The sequence below is a fragment of the Streptopelia decaocto genome (assembly GCF_964273445.1).
Source record: "Streptopelia decaocto genome assembly, chromosome: 8".
NCBI lineage: Eukaryota > Metazoa > Chordata > Aves > Columbiformes > Columbidae > Streptopelia > Streptopelia decaocto.
Window position 1 is genome coordinate 17827017 of NC_138662.1, and position 23799 is coordinate 17850815.

Below are 23799 nucleotides of genomic sequence, written 5' to 3' on the forward strand. Positions count from 1 at the left end.
CCAGAAGAGACAGCAAAATCAAGAGAATTCCACATCACTACCACAATCTGCTTGTGGTTTGCCTTCAAACCAAGTTGAGATACATTCTATCTAGTATTACTCAACTCATTTTAAAGCATTATCAGAAATGCAGCTTTAATCAATTTATCTTCCATAAATTAGTACCTAAGCCTAGAAGGCTATCAGTAGTCATCTCCAAACTATTCGGTTTAATATTCTGGTAATTAGGTTACACAGGTTTGCCAGATAATCATCCAAGTTGAGGTGGCCAGACATTTTCTCCCACCTCTGCAAGGCAGTATCAAGGCTTTCGTAAGGCTGAGAACAGATGGTAACACACCAGGTCATTTAAAAAGCCAGGGGACCTTCCCAAGTCGCTCATAACTGGTATAAAACACGAGAGCTCCCATTGCACTGCTGCACAATCAGGGAATAGTTTGGGTTGAAGGGACCTTCCCAGCTCCCCCAGTGCCCCCCTGCCATGAGCAGGGACATCTTCACCAGCTCAGGTTGCTCAGAGCCCCATCCAGCCTGGCCTGGGATGTCTCCAGGGACGGTTCATCCACCACCTCTCTGGCCAACCTGGGCCAGGCTCTCACCACTCTCAGGGGCAAAAATTTCTTCCTCATGTCCAGCCCGAATCTCCCCCCCTTTAGTTTAAAACCATCCCTGCTTGTCCTATCGCAACAGGCCCTGCTGAAAAGCCTGTCCCCATCTTTATTGGCCCCTTTTAAGCACTGAAAGGCCACAATAAGGTCTCCCCGGAGCTTCTCTTCTCCAGCTGAACACCCCGACTCTCTCAGCCTGTCCTCCCAGCAGAGCTGTTCCAGCCTCGGATCATTCCTGTGGCTCCTCTGGACCCTCTCCATGACTGAGCAATGTCCTTCCCACACGGGCTGGGATCTTTGATACCCAGTGCTTCCAAATGCAGTCCCACACACAATGCTGGCACAGGAATGAGGGGCTCTCAAGGTGTCGGTGGTTGAGGAGCCACAGGCTGGCAGCAGCGATGCAGAGTCCTCTTCCACCCTACAGTCACAGCCCTCCACCCCAGACATTGTCCACACTTGGAAGTTATTGTTTCAAAGATAAAATTCAAAGCAAAGACCGCAGACTGACAGGGGCGGGAGGACTCCTGCCATGCATGGGCCGTCAGGCAATGCTCTTTGGTCATACCGCTGTGGGTCCATGGGCTAGAGCAGTGAAAACAAGCAACATGAAATTTAAGCAGAAAGGAAGCAGCAGCTGGGACGCTGCAAGATTTGGTACTCGGAGAAATAAAACCACTTGGAGCAAGAGTTCTCCAGTCACCTTGTTAACAGGGAGATGTCTAGTCACACTTGATTCAGAACAAGGAATTTTATTACAAGACAAAATTCACCATAAGAAATTCCAGCACCATCAAGTGGCTTTGCAAAGTGAGTTTCTGATCTTGTTCATGCACTCAGACTGAGGAGATCCTAAGTTTTCCCGGCAAAATATTTGAGCTCCTGGTCATGATCAGTGCTGAGAAAGGTTCTTCAGTGCTGTCCTAAAGGCACCATGGTTCAGAACTGACTACCTGTTCGTGGCAGCCAAGAATGATAAAGGTTTTTCGGTTGAGACTGTTCTCCATCTGGTTTGCTACCCACCCACCTTCAGTCTGACAGCCACTGGCTGGGCAGGACCGACTGGGTCTTCCCTTCCTGCCCTTCAGGGAAGCCCAGACCTTCACCCCAGGGCCACAGAGATGCTCTGACAGGTCTGCTGCATAAACTGCACCGCTCGTCTGAAATGCAAACTGCTACGAGCAGGAATTGCAGCCAGTATAACTGGCTGGCTGTTGGCGTTTCAAGAGAACGCTACCTTGCCAAAAAAAATCCAAACAGAAGACAGGAAAAACAGATTTATGGTAGTTTGTTAGGGAGAGCGCTGAGTTTTGAGCGAGTGGCTGTTCTTTTTATTGGAAGGAACAGCTAGAGCAGAGAACAAGAGGAACAAGGAAAAAGCACACATGTCTGTGCTGAACGGATAAACCACAGCCTGCAGTCAGCACCGTTCTGTGTGCAGACTGTCCCACTCCCGGGCACCTTCCTCTGGCATTTTAAGCTCTGTATTCCACATGGCAGTGACTGTGCATTTCTCTGGGAAAGGAAACTGTTCAACTTTGCCACAAAATCAGTAAACTAATCAAGCCCCTACAAAAACGTGGCTCAGACAGCGCTCATCAGACATATACGTGGACCAAACCGAACAGTCGGCCACCTGATGTCAACCCAGGAGGCCACAGTGGGCCTGACGCAAGTTTAGCATCGTAAAAATGCTTTAAATCAAACCTTCTCAGGGCTTAGTGGGAAATACACTAACTAAAATAATGGACCAGCTAGGAATAGAGAAGATCATACAGGCTAAAGATGGGTTCCAACTAAATCTAATCTGGACAGACCATCTGGATATATAACGGCATATATGTATACATATAAAATGGCAGACAGGCTTAACGCTCCCAGCAGGCCGAGAGAGAATAATTGCCAGAACAAAATAACTGATGAAAAGAATAATTGAATAATTGCAAGTGAAATGGGAAGGATGCTCTCTAAATGGTGTAACAACTGAGCCCATTGCTGCTCTGCAGTGGTGACACTTCCGCTCTGGGACAGGGACATCTTCCTGCAGAGAGCAGACTACATAGGTGCAACACGTCAAAACAAGCAACAGGAGAGATCTTAAACCCACTCCACCTGGTCCCAATCTGCTCCAACATCATCTAATCCCGTGTGCTCTCCATCTGGCTTCTTGTCCCAGCCCCACATCTGTCTGTGTCTGTCTCCTCGTATCTGTCACCTGAGCACTCAACTTCTGAGTCAGCCCATGGAGTGACTGTCACTATAGAACAGGAGACACAGACAAGTCGGTGTCTGTATCCTTGCAAAGAGGCTGTAATTTCCCACGACACATCAATGCAGCTGTTTTCAGCTATAAGAACATGCCTCCAAGAATATATTAATAGGTCATCTTAGTTCTGCTTTCTATAGCTGTTTCCCAAGGACCACAGCAGGAAAGCCAGTCTACAAAAGGTTAAAGAAAAAAAAGGGACACTACCTAACAGCAGAAACCATGTCCCTAGGGAGAAAAAGACAGAGCCAAACACTGTTCTCTTCCTTCTGAAAGAGAAAGGAAAAGTTCAAAGAAACAACCAGGGCTGTTCTGTACTGTGCCCTCTGCGGATCTGCGTAAGCATCTAAAACTAAGTTCAAGACCAGGCTATCAAGGGTGAAGCATCTAGAAGTGAGCCCTATTTTCGAGTTATTTTTAAATGTTTAGACAGGGCTTAAAATAAGACTAGTGCTTTGAGTACTTCTGAAGAGTAGGAATCTCATGTAGGCCATAACATTTTTAGTTTGAAAATGCTTTGGAACAGGGCTTGTATTGTTTATACATCTGCTTATCACCCGTTTTAGTTCAAATTGAGTTACGGTTCATTACCAGGCAAGAAACACTCTTTTAAAGTGGAGGAGAGAGGGGAGAAAGAGAAAATCAACAACAACAAAAATTGCAGAAATAAGTTTTATGCTACCAGCAGTAAGAGAGTCTCTGTACGTTGATAAACCACGCACCACCTCAGAGCAGCAGGAACAGCATAAGCCACAGAGAAAGGGAGAAAGTCAGCTTCTCGGCTTAGAATATTTGTCTTCACACCACCCTTCCCAGCTGTGTAGTGTCCAGAAATACACTCGCCACCTCTCTTCAAACTCAAGTCAACAGTTTGCAGGCTCGAACATCCACAGGCGATGCCTTTAGCAATAAGAGGCGCACGCAGCACATCACAAGTGGCGCAGAACCAACCCAGATCACAAGCTCTCCCAGTCGTCACAAGTTTTATTTGTCTCCCCCTCCTCCCTCCATGCTGACAAACCAGGGTGCAGCTGCCTGGCGATGGCCTGAAACGTAAGTACGAAGCAAGCACATAGTAGCACTTTACCTCCTTGAATGCTCTCCCAGGTTTCAATGATGTAAAGCTCAGGGATTTCTTGGGATAGAGGTGGTTTCCATGCATTTAGTAACCCTCAGTAGCTGCTGCTTCTATGGAGCTGCCCTGTGTCCTCAAATACACACAGACGTTTGGCATTCACAGCATCCTGTGGCAAGAAGCTTCCCAGGTTAACTGCACACATCAAAGACTAAGCTGTTATTTGTTTTTAAGCTTGCTACATGCTGGCTCCATTCAATACCTATTCATACTCATAATGGAAGAGGTAAGAAAAAAGGTTTACTCCCCCTCTAACCTTTCCATGCCATTCAGGATTTGAAGATAACTATCACTCATTGCTTTTCAGGTGCAAGAATCCCACTTTATTCAGCTGCTGTTTGCAGGGAAGGTTAATCCTCACCTTTGGTCACTGTTGCTGCTGTTCTGTTTCTAATACTGAAGAAACCTTTCCCTAGATACAATGGTTTTCCTGAACCTGCAGAAAACTCGAGTTCCATATGAGCTGGAGAAACTAGCGTGATAATTTTAAACACAGGAGGGACTCCCAAGTGCTACAGGGAATTGCTGGTCAGGTAGTTCTATGTTAAAATATGCAGCCTAACTTCTTAAACCGAGTTTGCCCAACACCAAGTTTACTTTCAAGCCCCAGCATCCAGCTACACCTTCTTCCTCCACAATAGGGTGTAGTTTTCAAAAACATTCTCTCCCCATTAGTGCTTTGAAAATACAAATAACATCCTTATATTTGATTTTGCCTGCTCTTATGAAGGATGTATCCTTTCTGACACAAGTTGCATGCCAGAGCTTTGTTCTGTTCTACGTTCTTTATGAACATTTCAATCCATGGGGTTTTCTTCTCCTCAAGCATGGGTACAGTATTTAGTGATTTCCTGATGCTACATATAACAACAATATACTTAAGGGACCTTGTTCTTTTGCAGAGTCATACAGGAATACTTGGTTTTAGACAATGGTTTTATCCTGACTCCCCCCAAATCCTGAGTGATTTCTTCCACAGGTGCAGTGATCCTAATTGCTTCCTACATTCTTGATTATCAGATATAGGACTTTGCTACTTATACACACTTAGCTCACTAAGCAACCTAACTTTCCTGTTAGGCTGAAATATCTGTCTTTTCTCTGTCCTTTGCCAGTTTCACTGTTAGAAGTTAAACAAGCATTTTTCAGATGCAGAGATGTACAAGTGTAACTGGAATTAAAACAAAAAAGAGCCATTAAAACCCAACAGAATTCAAGAGAGGGCAGATGACAGATGTATTACCTAGAGTTACAATACTCAGTGCTAACAGCATTTTCAAAAAATACGAACCTAGCTCAGATTTAGGGCTTGGAACCATTCTTCAAGGGTTAGAAGGAACATCTCATCCTCCTCTCAAGGTGGTGGGTATCACACAGGACTCAAAAATTCAGCTAACTGACCCTCTAAGTTGAGCCCAGCTCTTCCTCTAGATGAGATGGGCAAAGCCCTTGGCTATTGCTGGAAACCGAACTCCTAGAACACAGTTCTGGAGAGCTGACCAGGGCTTATTTTCACATAAGGCATTCACCTGGCTCCAGGTATTACACCTGCGGTGCTTCCAGAGGCAAAAACAAGTTCTGGAAATGTATTCTTTACCCTGTTGTGGATATGTGTAGGTCTGCATTATTTTTCTACTGAAAGAAGCTCAGATACTACCAAACCAAGAATCTAGTTGTTACAAGGTTAAATACTTAATCAAATGGAGCATATGTACATAACTAGTGAAGAAAAGCTCAGCGTGTACTGGGAGACATCTCGGAAACAGAATTGCAGGACAAGATGCAAGACCAGAGAGCAATCTGGACCAATCTTTGACCGAGATACCACATTTGGAACTGGAGCTGGAGTTCGAGGTAGCTGCGCGGAGGCTTTATGTCACATATGAAGGAATATGTGGCCCCAGGACTAGAAATACTGAAATCCCCCATTGCTGTGACCGCTTTGCAGTGAGCACACTGTACAGAACTGCTTGCCGGGCTTCGGAAGCAATGAGAAAGAAACATCTACAGCCAAACACATCACCGCAGTTTGAAAAAATGTGCCCTCCTCCCACCGAAGGTGAAGGCTTCTCCTGAAGAACTCTTGCCTTGCACACAGCATGTCTATCTTCATTCTAAACAACAACAAAAAAGCGGTGGTTCACTGAAAATAGGGCAGAAAATCAGCCCCTGCACTGTTTAAAATGGGAGAGAAGAGGAGGGAGCAAGTAACGTTCTCCTAGGTAACACCAAACGGCTACTGCGGCTGCACAAGAATGAAGTAGAGCGCGACTCGGGTAATAACCGTAACTCACATTTCAGAAGTTAGTTTGTTCAGCCACGATCTTTCGCATCAAAGGTACTAAAAAGCATGTAATCTAGTGCACTTCTGCTGGAGCACTTCTTCAACACGATCTGGACAGAATTAGTTCGGTATCTCAAAGAATACAACATCCAGACCTCTGTCCTCCCCTTTATTTTTATGTACCCTGAAAGCATGGATCCAGAGAGACTGGCCTGAATTCAAGTCATCTCAAGTACTTACTCATTCCCTATTTCAAACAGCTTTGGATTTACTGGTTTTATTTGAACCACCCAGAGCAATGCAAAGCTGAGGAAACCAGACTCGCCAGTCCTTGTGTTATATGTACTCAGGATTTATTCTCGGAGGCTCCAGGTTGAAATAGGTTTGTCCAAAAATTTACTCTTTACCATCCAAGAGTTCAGTCCAGGTCTACCACCAAACTGAAACCACACAGGCTGCACACACAGAGAAGTCTGGGCTAGAGGTTGCTCTCTGGCTTTGTTAATGGTTTTTATTTCTGCTGAGTCCTCCTACTGCTACAGCTGCGAGTCCAACAAGCAGAGATCCTTCTGACGAAGGGCTCCTGGTGCTCTACCATGATACTCATCTCCCCAGCACTGCAGCGGGTGACTCATCTAAATCAGCACCTTGTGTCCAGGTGTCAGGGTTTCACTCCCCAACCAGAAGTTCATGCAGATCTGCAGATCTCCAGCAGCTCACTCAGTCTGGGATCTGTGCTGTACCACCCCATATTTCATATTCAAATTCCCGTATTCAAATTCCACGCAACACTTACTGAGCGCTTTGACAGGCAAACTGAAATAGGAGTTGTAACGATCCTGTTTTGCAGGAAGCAGCTTGAAAGGAGAAATCAGTTTCAGGGAGACATTTCTTCAAGGGTCTAGAGCTGTCAACACCACAGAGCTCAGCCAGCACAAAGCAGCTCATCACACAGCCTGGTGACTGACAGCCCGACACGAACATCACCCCTGCTCCAGGAGACTGTCTTCAGCTTTGGCAACACTCACCGGCCCATTTCTAGCCATAGATCACCATCAGAAAGAAGCTTTTTTGGTTTGTTAGTTTCTGCCTGTAGGTTAAACTCATTTTCTCATACAGAAAATTCAAAGTTTAAAAGTAATTTTTTACATTGCAACAGAGACGGCAGCACCAGAGGTGCCAAGAAGATTCTTGCAGAAGGTGTCCAGTGGCCCAACTCGGGCACCACTGCAGCCCACAGATCCCAACCAGTCCCTTAGGAAACGGGGATGCAGCTGGGGAGGAGGACCAAGACAAAGACAAAAATATCAAGCAAATGTAAGGGCAACCTTTGGAATAAATCCATCTGCTTACAGCAGAACTCTACAAAGCTTCTATTGAAGATATGCCTCCCTCCTTCATAGGATTTCCCTGTGTACAAGGGAACATCCCCTTTGCAAAGGGAACAAGCGCATATTCTCACGTATGGCCACTCACTCTTTCCAGTAGACCACGTGCCTGGTGAACCCAATCGTCCAGCTAAAGCGAGGTGGCGCGGCTCGTCAGGTGGGTTCGTTCCGCAGCAGCATCCAGAGGCCGCCCAGCATCACACCGGCCGCACGAGCCGAGTCGATCAGGAGCGCGGCGGAGCCCGGCGGGCTGCAGCAGCCCACGGGCGGCCCCGTGCCGAGCCCCGGCGCATCGTGCTCACCATCCGGACTCCTGGCAACGTTGAGACACCTTCATTTCTCTTATTGAAGAGTGTGCCTCAAGCTGGAAGAAACAACATAACATGAAATGCAAAGGCTGTTTTTCCAATAAATTAAACCTCTGTTGCACTTGACTCCCGCTGTGGTTCCCTTCCCCCGGAGAAGGCAAAGGGCTTGGCCAGCTGCACAAAGTCCAGGCAGCCCTGGGAAAACAATGGGATCTTTTTCTTGCCAGAACGAGCCTTCCCGTTCACCCTTCTAACCATGGCACGGAGGACACCCCCAGTGTGTCTGCAGGGGAGAGGAGTCTGTTGGCATAACAACCATACACCCTAACTCTCCGCTAATGAAGAGGGATAAAATGTTTTGTTCTCATTAGGAAAAATACAGACACATTCCTGATTGGTGAGTAATGTCTCTGCCTCTGGGAGATTAGCTCAGAGCTGTGCAGCCTGAAACAGCCTCAATTCAGCCCAGGCAGCGCTTCCCTTGAACAGCCACTCTCGGAGGACCGCACGTCTCTCAAGGGCAAGTCTACAGAGCCTTCGGTAGCGCTTTGCCTTCGGGCCTGAGACAGCTCGAGGCAAGAATAATGAGCAGAGGCTTGACAGGAGGAAACCAGAGCAGGCACAATGGGAACACACCCCGGTCTCTGCAGGAGCGCGGCAGAAAAGCAGCTCTGGCTGCTGCATCCGCACCTGGGTCCCAAGCGACCGCCACAGCAGGCGAGAGTTTCCCTTTGTGCATCCATCTACCGCAGGATCAGACCAGGGCTCTGGCTCCCACTCCAGCCACGTTTGCCCATTGCTGGGCAAGTAAACGGACAGAGGAAAGAGCTGGAGTACACTCAAAAGCAGAGCTCAGCAACCACTAAGTCTTCATTAGGATTTTGGCATCTAACAATCAGCAAGATCCACCAGGAGGAATCTCTATATACTTTGGTGTTTGCAGAATATTTGCACAGAGACTGTTGTTTCATCGCTCACGTCTGTATCTACGTGCTGACCCAGGCTACCCCCTTGGTCTTGCAAGAAGCAAAAGGTTCTGCCCCAGGCAGACAATCCTGCTCTCCCCCTCCAGATCCTCCTGCCACAGGGGCCAGCACAGCAAGTGGGAGATTCACAGTATTTTGGGCTTTGCAAAGAGGATCTGGGATGGGAGCAAAGCCAAATATCTTAAGCACAAACAAAGATCCAGTCTCCAGCCACACATTTGCCATCTTTTTTTGGCATAACCTAGTCTGCACAGCCCAGCAGAATGAAACTGCAGAATTGCACTTGGCCCGTGGTGTTCTACATCTCTCCTTTACGCTGCTGCTGAGTCCCATTCCCTCACATCAACTCGCCTCGCCTTGAATTCAGAAGCTGTTGAGAATAAGGACCACACACCTTAGTCCTCAGAAAGGACTTCAGAGAGTATTTCTGGGGGTGGAACAGGTAGCCTGACTCCTTGCTCTGCTGGGAAACTGGTGCTGGCCAGGGTTAGTACCCCTCGCAGAGACACACCAAAGCAAACTGGGATTTGGCAGAGCCCTCTCGCTCTCCCAGAAGGTGGATTCAGGCTCCAAACACCCCCTGCCCTCAGACTTTCACCTGCTCTTCCTGCTCCTTGGGGCTTCAAACAGCTCAACTCAGCAGCTCCAGATGGTGCAGGAGGAGAAGGTGGAGTCGGCATCAGGAAAGGACTATAATATCTTATGCCTTTGACAAAACTCGCATGTCCTGTAGGGAACGACGCTCCTTCAGACACTGCTGCTCTCAAACCTGTGCTGTGATCTGCTCAAGGGACCTGATTCCTGCTTTACATTCTTCCAGCTGGGAAATCATTTCTTTCAGGAACCTGACTGCCTGCAAAGCCACCTCGGGCTGCCTAAAGGAGGGAAATAAAGCCACAGTCTTACCCAGCGACCAGATAAGCGGCGACAGACCCCGGCCTTGGCCAGCAGCCCCTGCCCAGCCTGCCATGAAGCTCAAATCCCTCCCAGCCCAACACAAGGCCAGAGGGGCCGGGGTGCTGTTTTCCAGCCTCGGGGCATTTTACTTGTTCCAGGAGCGATCCCTCCCCCAGCCCTGGTCAGAAAGGAAAAGCCGTGGGAATGGAGCTGACACCCCGAGGTAGGCTCACCCCCGGCCGCCGAGGAACGCTTAACTCCCTCGGCGCCGGCGGGCAGCCCGCGGCTGAGACGCCTCACCGGCAGCCCCCCGGCCAAGGGGTACAGCCCCAGACCAGCCCCATCCTGCTCCCCAGGCTTCCCCGCATTGCCCGGCACCACAGAGGTAGCCTGACTAGCCAGCCCCAGAGCCGTGGGGTGAGACATATGAGGGTGGACCTGCCACTCACCCACCTTAATGCTTTCCCAGTCCACCCATCGCTCCTGCTGCCCTAGCTTTCCACACTTCCAGCCTCCACCACCACACACAGAGCAAGCTGCAAGAGGAGAGCGCTCTTTCCATCGTTCCCCACTCCCAGAGGCTCCCCACTGAACAGAAAGATACCTTCATCATTGCGTCAAAGCACGTTTTCTCCCTTTTGCTGCCGCAGGAAAGCCGCGCTGCCATACAAAGCCTGCGGTCAGCAATCAGCCGGCATGTCAGGAGTTAAGTTAGCATTTCCATTCTCTTGACCTGCACCAACGCTGGCTGAATATCGAGCTATTCTTTGCAGCTTGATAAAGCATGAGAAAGCTGAAGGCCTCACACACTCCTCTTTTCAGAGCTTGGCCCGCTGCCCACGAGCTGTCACTCCCTGGCACCCAGGGCAAAGAGAGAGACGGAGGCCAAACTGCAGGCAGCTGCAATGAATCACTCGCTCCCCCCGGTCCCCTCCTCCCCAGGGAGCTGGATCCCTCCTTCCGGCAAGGGGATAATGTCTGCCTGGCTGTGCCGGCTTCTTTCACAGAAAAAAACCACCATCCTTTTCGAGGGGGATGGGGAGGGGGCTCCCATCGCAAGAGCTGCCGCCACAGAAAAGCGCAAAGCGGCTCCCAGCAAGACGGAAGAATGAGGGTTTGTGCTCAGCAGCTGGATGGGAACGCACTCCTGCAAGTGTTCAGCACAAACACCACTTAAACATCTGATGCTGCCCATTTGTCTAAATTGCAGGAAATTCTGGAGGAAGGCTCAGGCACAGAGTCTGATTTAGAAGGATCCTGCTTATCCCTTCATGCCCCACTCGTGCAATATTTATTTCAGGGACTGATTCCCATTGCAGTCCCTACCTAGTCCTTCTTCCACCCCCCACCACAACCTCTAGCCCAAGCACCCTGTCTATCCAAGCCCTTCCAACCACCACCACCTCATGTTTATTTGGGTGTGTTCCACCACACAAACTGCTTCCCCACATTAGATTTCACTCTTCATTTTTAACACTAAGCAGCAGAGAGAAATGCATCCAAATCTCAGGGTCGGTGGAGCCCAAGATGAAAAAAAAGCAGCTGAGAAGACAGAGGAACACCAAGGTCATCGCATGCGGTCCCTGTGCTACAGGCCTGAGATTGGAGAGCAGAGCCTTCGCAAGGTAAATACGTTGGTTGTTTGCTTTCTAAGGAAGGAGAGATGAGAGGTTGCCATCCCAACATCACCCCTCTTCTCCACCAGCACATCCGTAACCTTCCTGTCCCCCTGCCCCATATCCCAAACAGCCACACAACACTGTCTACCCCGCGTTCCCCCAGTAAAGTGGCCATTTAGGCTCCGAGTTCAGTGCACCTGTCTGCTGGTACTGTGCTTCAAATCCAGCCAGCGCCAGGAAGGTTTATATACATTTATCTTTTCCTGCACATGTGGGGTGATGAAGGAAGAGTCCCACAGTCCCCACCTGGCAGCTGATGTGTGTTCAGACAGCAAGAAACTCATCGACTTTGTTTGGGTCACCCAAGCATTCAGAGAGAGTTTTATTATTGTTGTTTGGGTTTTCAGGGGGGTTGTTTTTACAAAATCTGGAACAGCACAAAACAAAATGTAAATCATGAAAAGAAACTCTCTTCAAAAAACAAAAACAAACCAAAAACAGAAGCAGGAAGGACCTTCACTATTCCTAAAGCTACTTTCATCACAAACTAAAACAAGCCTTAAAAATGCTCTTTCAGGCACACAGAGGCTGCCAAGAATCACACGTAATCACATTCAGTGCCACTTTATCACGTACTCTGTCAAATACCACACTATGTATGGATTTATGCCTTATGATATGCTTGTAGCACTTTGTAGGGTTTCTCTTGCACTCCTATACATCTACATCAATAAATGACTCCTCCACAACACCTGCAGCTACAACACTAGTACATTGAAAAGATTATTACACTGAGCATCGGTAAGTGTCGCAAGCACTGGAATTCAGGTTACCCCTTGTGCAAATCAAGTACAAACCACTCCCTAGCTGTGCAGACACAGAGTTTTGTGGTGGGAATGCCAGCTCATTCGGCATCACGCTCCTCTACCAGAAGGATCTCCAAATGCAAAGCTTAATAGAAACAGTTAATATCCCAAGCGTGGCTCTGAGCCATCTGAGCTCTGTATGTAACATAATCAGGTTCATAATGCTCAGAATAGCACTCAGGAGCCCTAGTACAAACTAAGACCTCACTGTATTAAGTGCTGTGTACGATACTTGTAGTGGTGCCGTTTTCTCTTCTGTAAAATTACTGAGCGCCATACACAGGAACCAACCCTAACCCATATTTTAAGGAAGTTAAGACACAGGAGAGCAATGTAGACTTCTTCAAATGTCTTTTTTTGGCAGCTAAATCAACTCAGTATTTTCACAGACACACTGCGGGGAGGGAGGGAAGGGAACACTGAGGTTTCTCTCCGGAGCAGACGGGCAAAAGCCCAGTTCAACCCAAGCTCACTGAGGCTCTTTATGTTCCCGTTCAGTGACAGAGGTCACTTGTCGAGGGCTGAACCAGGTCTGGTACTGGGCTGCCTGCTAAGCACGCTGGCAAGAGGATCTGAGCTCTACCCCTCTCTGCAGTGTTTGCGTTTCTTCGGGAACACCAAAGGCCTGGAGTCCGTCCCAATGCTGCTCGCACCGCCTGTGCTAAAAACATGCCTTTTAGCTCCAAAGTAAAATTTGCTTTAAATTCCTCATGCTCTGAAGAAAGGAAGCCCGTACACAGCGTCTACGAAGAAGGCAACCACTTGCATTCGCCAAAACACTTCATTTACGCACATTCTAATCCTTTCGGCACAGATTTCAGGATATTTTCGTACCATAAATAGAGGTTAGATCCACGTTTGAGCTGATCATCCTGTGATCCTCTTCAGGTTCATCCTGCAGCCTCTTCATCCTTCCCGAGCACCCAGGAGTCACAGCTCTTCAATTCATCGATTTTTCAAGAGGCACCAGGTCACACTGTCTGGCCTTGGGTTGATCACGGCTCATGAGCTTTCTGCACATTTCTGGCTTAGGAACCATATGCGTTTGAAGTGAATGGAGACTAGATGCCTTTCGGCAAGACGCCTGAGGCGAAGGCCTCAGGAGAGAAATCCACCGTTTCCCAGGCTGATACAAATGGACAGGCATCCCCTCGCTTCAACTTTTATTCCCGATTTGTGAAAAGACCGAGGGAGCTGGCTGCTACAAGGGGGAATTCAAGAGCTGTAGGGTCCAACAGAGTTGCAAGCAGCGTACTCGATGAAACACCTTACAAGAGGAAAGAGACGGAAGCAGCTGAAGACTTAAAGAAGGGAAAGCTCTCCAGAAACAAGGCAAATAACATTGCAGAATAACCTCTTAATATAAGTTGCTCCTTCAGATCTGCACCAGCCTGGATGCCCTGATGCTGTGAGTGAAAATGCTATATGATGGGGAGCAGGCCAGGTATGAAGGATGTTCTCCTCTCAGCTAAAAAAAAGCAATGGTTTCCAGCACTGTTTTGCTTTTTCTCTGCCATGTTGTTTCCCAGCTGAGAGGAATCCTGTCAGCCCATTGCACAGCACCTGATCAGATCAGTCCTGCCTGCTCCTCCAGGGGTGGCTCCAAGGGTAAAGGGACAGAAGCAAAAGAGGGCACTAAAACTGTGCCTGGCAAGGCTGGGCTGCCAGCACGCTCTCCTGAGCCCAACAGAACCTGAGGGGAGGCAGGAAGAGAAGCTTTCACAAAGCTGTTTGTTAAAACAGATCTAGAAGTACACAATGAAACTGAGCAGGGTGATGGGTGAGATGGAATGAGTGCGTAGCTACCCAGCGAGATCACCATGAGGAACCACAACCTGCAAGAGATTTTTACAGGGAAACACCAAAACTGTCACCGGCAGCCCAGCTGGGAGCTGCCGTTGCTCCGTCTGTACCACTGAATGCAGTCGCAACTACAGCACTGTCCTCCTCCTCTCAAGCCTCTCTTCCTTTAAGAGAAGGTCATACTCAAAACTATCTTTTCTCTGGTTTTGTGTGTGTGCCATGACTGATGAGGATCTGAAAATCGGGGTTTTGGCAACTAAAGTAACTGCTATGAAAATATTACTGGATATTTTGGCCAGAACAGGTGAGAAGAGTGTTCTGTCTTCTGGAAAAGGCGGTGTGTACAAAGGCAATTCGGTGCAGCAAAAATGGAAGTGCTGCTGCTGTGGTGGATGTTCCCAAGGCTGCCAGTGTGGGAAAGGGGGTGAAACTGGCTGCTGTTCTACCTGCGGTCACTCCAGAGACAAGCTGTCGAGATCTACAAAAATTCCGGTTCCCTCACGAAGGGCGGTTTCTAGGACGACAATTTTTCATGAGAATATTCTTGCCTATTGGTTGAGTAACTTCTTTGTTCCAGACTACAGCTGAAATAAAAAAAAAAAGGCATCTTCCTGCAATTACTTTGCCATTCAAGACATTGTCATTGTCACCTTTCAGATGTGTAAGGGTAAGAGACAGCAGCAGCTGAGCTGCGGTAATTAGGAGGAAAGGGATGTGCAAGCCTTGTCTCACATCTCTCTGTTGAGATGCAGTTTACACTATGGCAGGTTTTACAATCCCCAGTGAAAAGAAGCCATCTGCATCTACTCCAGCAAACCATCCTCATTCTGAACCCTTCAAATGGTTCTAGAAAAATCAGCATTGCCTCCCTTACCCTGCTTTCTATCAGGCCCAAACGCAGTCACAAACCTATTAATTCTTTTATTTACAGCAACACAGGAATGCTGGCTCTAGGCTTGTTTGCAAGACATGGACGTTTCTCATTTTATTCAAGCATCTACCGAGTTCAAAGCCTCACTGTTCTCTGTACTTGCTAAGGAGGACGGGACCAGCCCCATTCAATTCTATTCACAAGCACCCTTGCTGAGGAAAGCCAATAACTTTCGGAGAGTCTCTGCAGACTTTGCTCCACCGCTTTGCACGCTGAAGAATGGCCGGTTGGTAATCCTCTTTTCACTCAGTGAGCACAGACCCAAAGGTTTTCAGCGCTGTGAGCTCCGAAATTTCCATTTCCATTTGAGAGAGACATTTTCCTGGCAGTTCTCAAAAGATGCATTTGTAAAATAGGAAACAACCCCAAGGAATGCTAAAGCAAAGGAAGAAAGCTGTACGTGGACGGTCTTTCTACCTCAGCCAGGAAAGGAAATTCCTTCTCAGCACTGATGCCCCATGAACACAACCTACTCTGCAACTACCAAATACCTGAGCAACACACAATGACCGGCTGTCCACCCCACCCTGTACAAACACCCAACGTTTTACGAGGTTTTGGGTTCAGATCAGCTGAGGCAACAGCCACTAAAATCTCAAAAGAAAGAAATATGTATTTGTGTGTGCATGCCAGACAAGAAAGGAAAATAAGGGGTGCATGTCAGATGGCTGGGGCAAATTACAGAGAGGTGAAGGTGTTGGAGTGAACTCACTACAGGGAAGACACTGTGTCGGTGATTTTAACTTGTAGTCCATTGAATTTTGTTGTCTGCAAAGATAATTAAAAAAGCAAATCCACTGCCCTATCTCTATAGGAAAATGTTTAGAAGTCTGCAAATCCAAAGAGGTTGAAACTTGCTTCTTTCAAGTGCAAAACATTTCGATGGCCCACAGCCAAGTCCCAGAAAAAAGCCCTAGTCAGGAGCTCAGGAATGCCAGCTCTATTAACACAAACCAAAAGCACACAAACGCTCTGGTCGGGCAGTTCACAGGATTGTCTCCCACCAAAAAACTCACTTAAAATTGCACTCTTAGAATTGAAGCTACCATCCACCTCCTTGATTCCACGCCAGGGAAACCTCACCAAAGTCTCACTTTGGTGCTCTCCAAAGCAGCGATCTGCTGTTTTTCTTACCTTGCTTTGGGGAATTCCTGCTTTGCATTGCTGTGAAAAGAAACAAGGCGGCTTCACGGTGCATCAGGCAGGATCCCTTCCATCACTCCCAGCTCCTTAGTAAATTCCTGTGCCCTAATAAATCAACACGGCCGCTCCAGGTTTCCTCGGCAGCTGGAATTGTGCAGCGAAGGCAAACACCTCCCCAGCTAAAGCAAACCCGGCAGCAAAGCTCCTGCTGAGCCCCCACAGCTACTGTCAAAAGAGGAATGGAGAGAGGAGGTGGAGACCATCGGGCATCTGGCTGGCAAGAGGCAATCCAACTTAAAAACCCAGGATGGCCATGACCTACACATTCCTCCGTGCAGGCACGTGCTTGCCAAAACATTTTATCGAGCAAACCCACAAAACTTCATTTTTGGAGCAATGACCATCTTGCCCCTGTCGTGATGGTAGTTTTGCCTTTAAAAGCATTTTTTTTTAAAGCATTTAGGAGACGCATGTAAAAAAATCCTGCAAAAGTCCAGAACAAAAATAGCCCAGTTTTAAACAGCTTATAGCTTAACTCTAAAATAAACGAAGACAAAGGAAACAGCGCTGATCAGTATGAGCAGCAGTCAGCTCAGCAGAACAAGACGACTGCTGTTTCCAGGGTTAAAGGGAGGTGTTTGGGTTGGTTTTTTTTTTTTCTCCTTCTTTTTAAACTACATAACAGAAAAGACCTGATGAAGGATTTTCAAGAAGAATTATTAGGTGGGTTGGCATACATTTATGGGCCAACCACATCTCAGAGAGAAACCAAAACAGTATTTTTTCAAAAGCAGCACAAGGAAACAACAGAGGCCAATGTTACCAGACAAACAGCAGCGAGAGTCCAACTTCCAGCACTAACATTTGCTAGATTGCATACAAAAAAACCTACAAGGGCTGCTTCAATACCCCATTTTCAGTTGCACTTAGCGAGTAGCCAAGGCAGGCCTGAAACAGCAACAGTAAAAAAGCAAAAGAGCTGACTGCCTCAAATGCTCTTACAATGGGCACAAACGCATAAATACCTTCAAAATAAAGCTAATTTACCAAAACAAAGGCATCTTCCTCCGATGCACACTGAGAGCCGGAGATTTCAGCATCTCCCACTCCCAATGGTTCTGCTGTCCCACAGGGGTGTGCAGGGTGAGCCCTCAGTGCACGGATGGGATCAGCGTGAACGAATCCCACGTACATCAGACCTCATCTGTACCACAAACCCAAGGCTTCAGCTCCCAGGGCATCACCTGGAGTCCTCACTTGGGGACCACCATAAAGCATCTCTTCCTCCCCGCTCCCTTGAAGAACCACTATAAGCAACTATTTCCTCCAAGGGAAATCCTGGTCTCCCCACACGTGGGTAACTGGTGGAAAACCAGCAGACCTGTCAGCAGGTGAGTGCCAGGATCATCCCCAACAAATAAACTCAGATTGGTGCGGAGATGCAGCCTGCAGAACCGTGTGCTCCTTGGGAAGACCCCCAAGTGGCAGCCCAGCATTTAGAAAACCTCGGTCTCAAGAAAGGACTCGCTGATGAATGTGTTGGGTGAAGGACTCTGACATATGTGTATGTGGAGAGAGACAGACACAAAGGATGGAGGGGGCTGGGGAGCGAGACAGTGAGACTTGTCTCCAAGCCTTGTGCGTATTTTGACCTTTCAGTTAAAGATTCTTCGAAAAGGCACGGTTCAGCCCCGAGCCTGATTAGATGTCTTGGGAAAAACAGAGCACAAAGCATCACACATGAATGAGCACAGAGCCACAATATCATCTTGATATTCCCACCCATCCATATGGCCAAAAAAAAGCGAAGTTCTTCAGTGCAAACATTGGCAGCAGCAACGTGAAGCTAATGTGTTAATTAGCAGACTTCACAATCCAGCACAGGACAGAGATTGCTGATGTTGGCTGTTAGAGTCAATCAGAAGCCAAACAGAACAAGTACCACATTAGTTAACCCATTGTGAACAAAGTTAATAATTTGCTAATTGCAAGTTTCTGGAATGAACAGACCAAGGTCTGTTTTCCAAACCTCTTTTCTCAGAGATATCTTAAAATGTATTTGGTATGGCAAGCTCTCCATCACTCGCATTCTTCTCTTTATTAACGTGCAGCTCAAGTCGGGTGTTTAGTTTAAATTCAGGGAAACCCTCTGCCTTGCTTTACACAGCATCACAGTGAATGAGCTCAATGATTTGTCTGGTCTTTAAAACTCTAAGTTAGTTTCCATCCTGGAAACAATTGCAAGTTATTCCGAAACAATCATAAACTAAACTACAAGATTAATCAGATTTACTTCTTGTACAGGATTTTCACAATGAGTACAAGAGAAGACTAATGAAAGTAACTGAAATTACTTAAACGCAACTGGAATTTACCACTGTTCCTTGATGTGCATGGGTTTACACACCAACTGCTTAATGAAACTCTACTTTCCTAGAAAGCTTAATCAGTAAAATAAGTACCACAAGACAGGTCAGATAGAAAGATCAACATAACAATGAAAAAAATGTGAGAAATATAAAGATTTAATTCTTATGAGACACCTGAAGTACAAATCTCAAGCGAACACTCCTGTCATGAACAAGATTCCTCATATCCAGGATGTGGCACTTACACCGCATAAAACATTTAGACATGAACAAAACTTGGGAGGAAAAAAACAAAGCGATGAGAAACACAACTGCATTAGTCTTGGGGTTATTTCTAGAGCACAGAAAACCAGAAATCAATCACAGCAGGACCAGAGTCACATAATTGAAGGTGAGACCACTCCACCTTCCTGCCCACCACCCGGGCGCTGGTCCAGGTCACCCACTCTCGCCGCCCCAAAACGCATTAAGTGGTGCTGGGAGATGTGCTGGTTTACGGCATCCAGCCGAGCAGCCTCTGGAGGTCGGAACATGAGTTCCCCGCTCTCCTAGTGGTTTGCTCCAGCGGCTCCATCACTCTTTCTGGCAGCAAGGCCAGTCTAATTTCTTATTTGTTTGCCTTCTGCCTTGAGCCATTAATTCCTTCTCTGCTGGATTAAAGAGTAGCTCCTCAGAGTCAATTATGCATGTGCTTTAACCAAGTCACCTCTCCACAGCTTTTCTGGCCATCAGCAGATCAGTCCTATCACTCTCTCATTACAAGGTGCTTTCTTGAGTGCTTGAACAACTTTTCTTTATTTAAATATTAATTTGACTGCCATGCCCCCCACCTCCTCCCCCTTCTTCAGGGTCACTGCTTTGGTGAAACACACAATCGGTGAATGATCAGCATCTCTGGCACACAGAAGTCTATACTTGCCCGTATCAAATGGATGTTATTTCACTAGACCCGTTTTACAGCATAACGGAGGAGCTGCAGAACTCACAGCCTGCAAAGATCCTATCAGTCAGCTAACAGTCAATTATCTGACTTTGCTGCACCTAAGGAGCTTGTATCTTTCTTAGTCATCACTTAATCATTTCTCCAAAAGCTTTATGGAAAACTTCACTACCTGATCCCCATTCCGTCAAAGATTTACATGCTATTCAGCATCTCCAAGAAAGAAAATCCCAACAGATCTGTCACTTCCAGCCACGGTTTTGAGTTTGCCCTCAGCAATGCCTGCTTCTCTGCTGAATCAACATTAGCAGTGGCTTTAGTTTTACTTCCAGAACACTGAGGACCTACTGAACAGTGCAGAGTATAGCACTGATGCTCGCTGAAGACACCCACTAGGAATACTGCTTTCCAACATGTCCCTAGTAATCCATGATTTCAGATGCCTCAGCCTTTTTTTTTTTAATTAAATAATTATGAGGTACGCTGTTGATGTTGGCACAGATCAATTATTCATACCATTGTACAGTTCCAGTTCAAACATCCCAAGAAACACATTACATGAACATAATCACCTGCTGCCGTGTTCTCACCTGGTTCTTTCCAGCTGCTCTTTCTTACTATTAACACAGTTGAACCCTTCAGAGGTGTATATCCTCTCAAGTATACATCAAAACCAATAACCACCCACCTCAGTTTCCCTGAAGACCCAAGTTATTCAAGATCACTGCATAAAAAGCGTTAATCCCTTGTAGATATTAACCAGACACTTCATATCATGAGGACTAGTACCTCCTACTACTTCTGTTCTAGCAGGAGGCCCATTGAGCTTCCACCCCCAACCAGCATTTCCATTTAGTGACAGTTCTCATTTTGTGTTATACGTCAAACACACATGTAAGATCCCAAAGAGCACGAGGCAGAGAGGTCACGCTGTGTGTGCAGGCAGGAGGACAGGCCGAGGTTTGGGGCAGGTCGATGTGACAGCAGGAAGGGCTCTGCCCATCATACCGCTCAAAACAAAATAATGCCAAGGGAATAGTGTAGAATGAGACATGTGGCTTCTATCGATCCTTAACTTGCTATTTTCAAAGCAAGACACTTACTTGCCAGCAATACTAATACCTGCCTGTCTGTCAGGGACACTGTCCTCTTGGGTGAGGTCCTCAACAAAGCTCCAAGAAGCAGAACATGAGCCTGTGGAAAAGCGGCGGCAGGGAGGGCTGCCCATGGCTTTTAGCAGCAGAAAAGCTGCTCATATTTATGCATGACTGCTCAAGTGAACTGCGTGACTGCTTTTGTTGATCTGCTCTCAGCAATCTATTCTTTCAGTAGGAGGAAAACACGCTGGGACTGGGCAAGGGGAAAAAAAAAACACCCTGTGGACATAGTGAAGGGGATAGGAAATTCCCCAACAAATTCTCTAAGTTTATTTGCAGTGATGTTCTGCATTGACTTTTCTACCAGCTTTTTGGGACACCTTCACACATCACAGCCCAAGCCACACCACAGTAGTCATTTTGACTAAATCTACTTTAGAAATTGATTAGACCATTGATTTTTTTCATAGTTTAGACAGAGACAGAGTGACCTTTCCATCCCACAAAAAACAATGGGAATGAACACATGCAAACAGAGTCTTCATTTGAAAGGAAGTGGTTTGCTCCCTTAGAATAGAAGTTCTGTAATACTCCTTGGTTCATTTTCCTTGCAGTTCCCAAGAGATCAATTCTCCTTTCCACACTGGGGCTTTTCACCCTTCTATCCAGAACAGGCCAAAGGGACATGACTTCTCAGAGCACACACAGAAGAGCAGCCTGAAGACAAACACACGATACAGACCTTCCTATAGGCCCGTGAGTGGTAAAGAAATCAGCACCAATTTGTACAATAACAGTTCTATTTCAATCCTACCACAAGAGAAGCAGCATCACAGAAGACAGTTCCCAGCACAGACATAACCGTTCCATAAGCACAAAAAGTTTAAGGGTTTCTCTACGCAGAAAAGAGTTTTGAGATGTGTTCTTTATTAGTGGAATAACAAGGATCCCCCATGAGTTTATATTTGTTGAAACTATTTCCCTCGTGAATCGCTGCATGCTTATGATTTCTACCTGCTTAAAATAAACTCATTGCATTTCAGGCAAAGTTCCACCATTAGGACCTTGTGCCTTCTGGTGCTTCCTACCCGGTGCACTTGGGGATGCAGATTACAGTCCTGGAGCTGAACGGGCAGGTGCCATTTGTGTTTTGATGATCCAACAGGCTCTGGCAGGCTGCAGAGAACACGCAGCCTGTAATTGTCGCTGCGGCACCCGTTCGGATGACACTGTGCTGGCAGCACTGGGAGGAATGTGAACAGATGCACAGCCTTTCAAACATTCAGGAGGCAATTCAGGCAAAGGAAAAGGATGAAACCGCACAGCTCACTCTCCCACAAGAGCTTTGCTCAGTGCAGCACCATCCTGGGACTCACATGCTGCTGCTAAACACCTGTGCCAGGCACAGACACAAACCCCTCAGCAGCAGCAGAACATCAAACTACAAAACCACTTAACCAGAAATGTTCCAATTTATTGGGGCTGTGTGAGCAGAACGCCAGCGTGCAGCTTCCTCCCAGCAGGATGCCCATCCCTGTCGTCATCCGGAAGGTAAACACTACTTACTTGTTATTTGTCTGTAGCTAATGAGTTTGACATCCATAGATACCCCACAAGAGCTGTGGCTGTAGCAGGTCCGTGATGGTGGGGTGCTGTAGATGTATTTGAATGCTTAGCTCCAAAATAACAGGAGTTTGCAATGCAGCCATCAGCTCACCTACTCCTCCTACTCTTTACAACCTTCGCTCACAGACTCCAACAGAGACAACTCTCCATAGTGTTGTGAAGCCCAGTTACGCATTATGGAACAGTGGCCAGTCTCAATATGGGTTGTTAAGGAAACCTTCATGATGCCACCATCCTGTATATACCAGACCACCGAGGGCAAGTAGGCGTTCTGTGTTTTGTGGACAGAAAATGCATTTACAAGGTTTAAGTATCCAGAACACAGTACTGTTACCACAACACACAGGAATAGTTTTAAAATACAATAAGGAGGAAAGCGTGGTTGTCAAAGCTACCCCAGAAGCCTTTGGATTTGTAGTGCTTGGCTGAGCCACTGACACCAGCTTTCCCTTCTCCTGCAAATCAGGTCAGCGTTGAGAAGGGCCATGGGGACTCGGGCACTATGAGGACAGAGACGTGACTGTCCCAAGCCCAGAAAGAGCAAAACAGGCTAAATGGCTCTTTCATCTGTTCCTGCGCAGCTGCTCATACGGCCACAGTGCCGGCACACACAGCCCCTGCTGCCCATCTCTGCGGATGTGGAGAGTGACCTCGCAGGTCGCTGCCCCCTCGGTACTGCAGAGAACAGGAACAGCGCCTGCAGGACAGCTGCTCTTCCTCACTGCTCCTTTAGCTCTACATCACCTCAGCAGCGCTGGGCACAGAGCACAACTCCAGCATGGGGACTCCAACCGCCTGTTACAGTGGCCAAGGAGCTCGGTGTCACCAGGGGATGGCAGTGCCACCGGGACTGCTCTGCCTTCTCAGCAATTTACCCAAGGCCATCTTGTCAGTGCACATGCACCTCTGTTGGCTGTTAACACATCTGGAGAATATTTGCTGCTTGTACACCCCCAAAAGACAGGAAAAATCTAGGCTGAGGAAACAAAGAATCAGTAAGAGAGTCAGCGCCACCCACCACAGGGACAGTGGTGCCCCTGAAGTCACAGTCGTGCAAGGGAACCACATCTCCTCATTGTAGCCACAAGAAAGCTCCACTGACACGCAGGCCAAGCAGCAAAAAGCCTTTGCGATCTTTGCCTTAAATCTCTCTCAACAGTTGCAGGTTGGCAGGAACTGGGGCTGTTCAGCCTGGAGAACAGGAGCTGAGGGGAGACCTTATCGCTGTCTGCAACTGCCTGGAAGGAGGTTGGAGCATGGAGGGGGTTGGTCTCTTCTCCCAAGTAACAAGTGATAGGATGAGAGGAAATGGCCTCAAGTTGCACCAGGGGAGGTTTAGATTGGATATTAGGAAAAAATTCTTCCCGGAAAGGGCTGTCAGGCATTGGAACAGGCTGCCCAGGGCAGTGGTGCAGTCACCATCCCTGGAGGGGTTTAAAAGGTGTTTAGACAAGGTTCTTAGGGACATGGTGTAGTGCTAGGGTTAGGTTATGGTTGGACTCAGTGACCCTGAGGGTCTCTTCTAATGGAAAT

At 47.4% G+C, this 23799-nt stretch overlaps 1 protein-coding gene across 3 annotated transcripts in view; it reads right to left on the reverse strand.

The window, feature by feature from the left end:
* PLXNB1 (plexin B1) overlaps window positions 1-23799 on the reverse strand; it is an 81516-nt gene that overhangs the window by 51169 nt on the left and 6548 nt on the right. For all 3 annotated transcript variants that reach the window (XM_082060213.1, XM_082060214.1, XM_082060212.1), the window contains exon 2: window positions 7770-8045. The gene's annotated coding sequence lies outside the window, so the exon portion shown is untranslated. The remainder of the gene's footprint in view (window positions 1-7769; window positions 8046-23799) is intronic.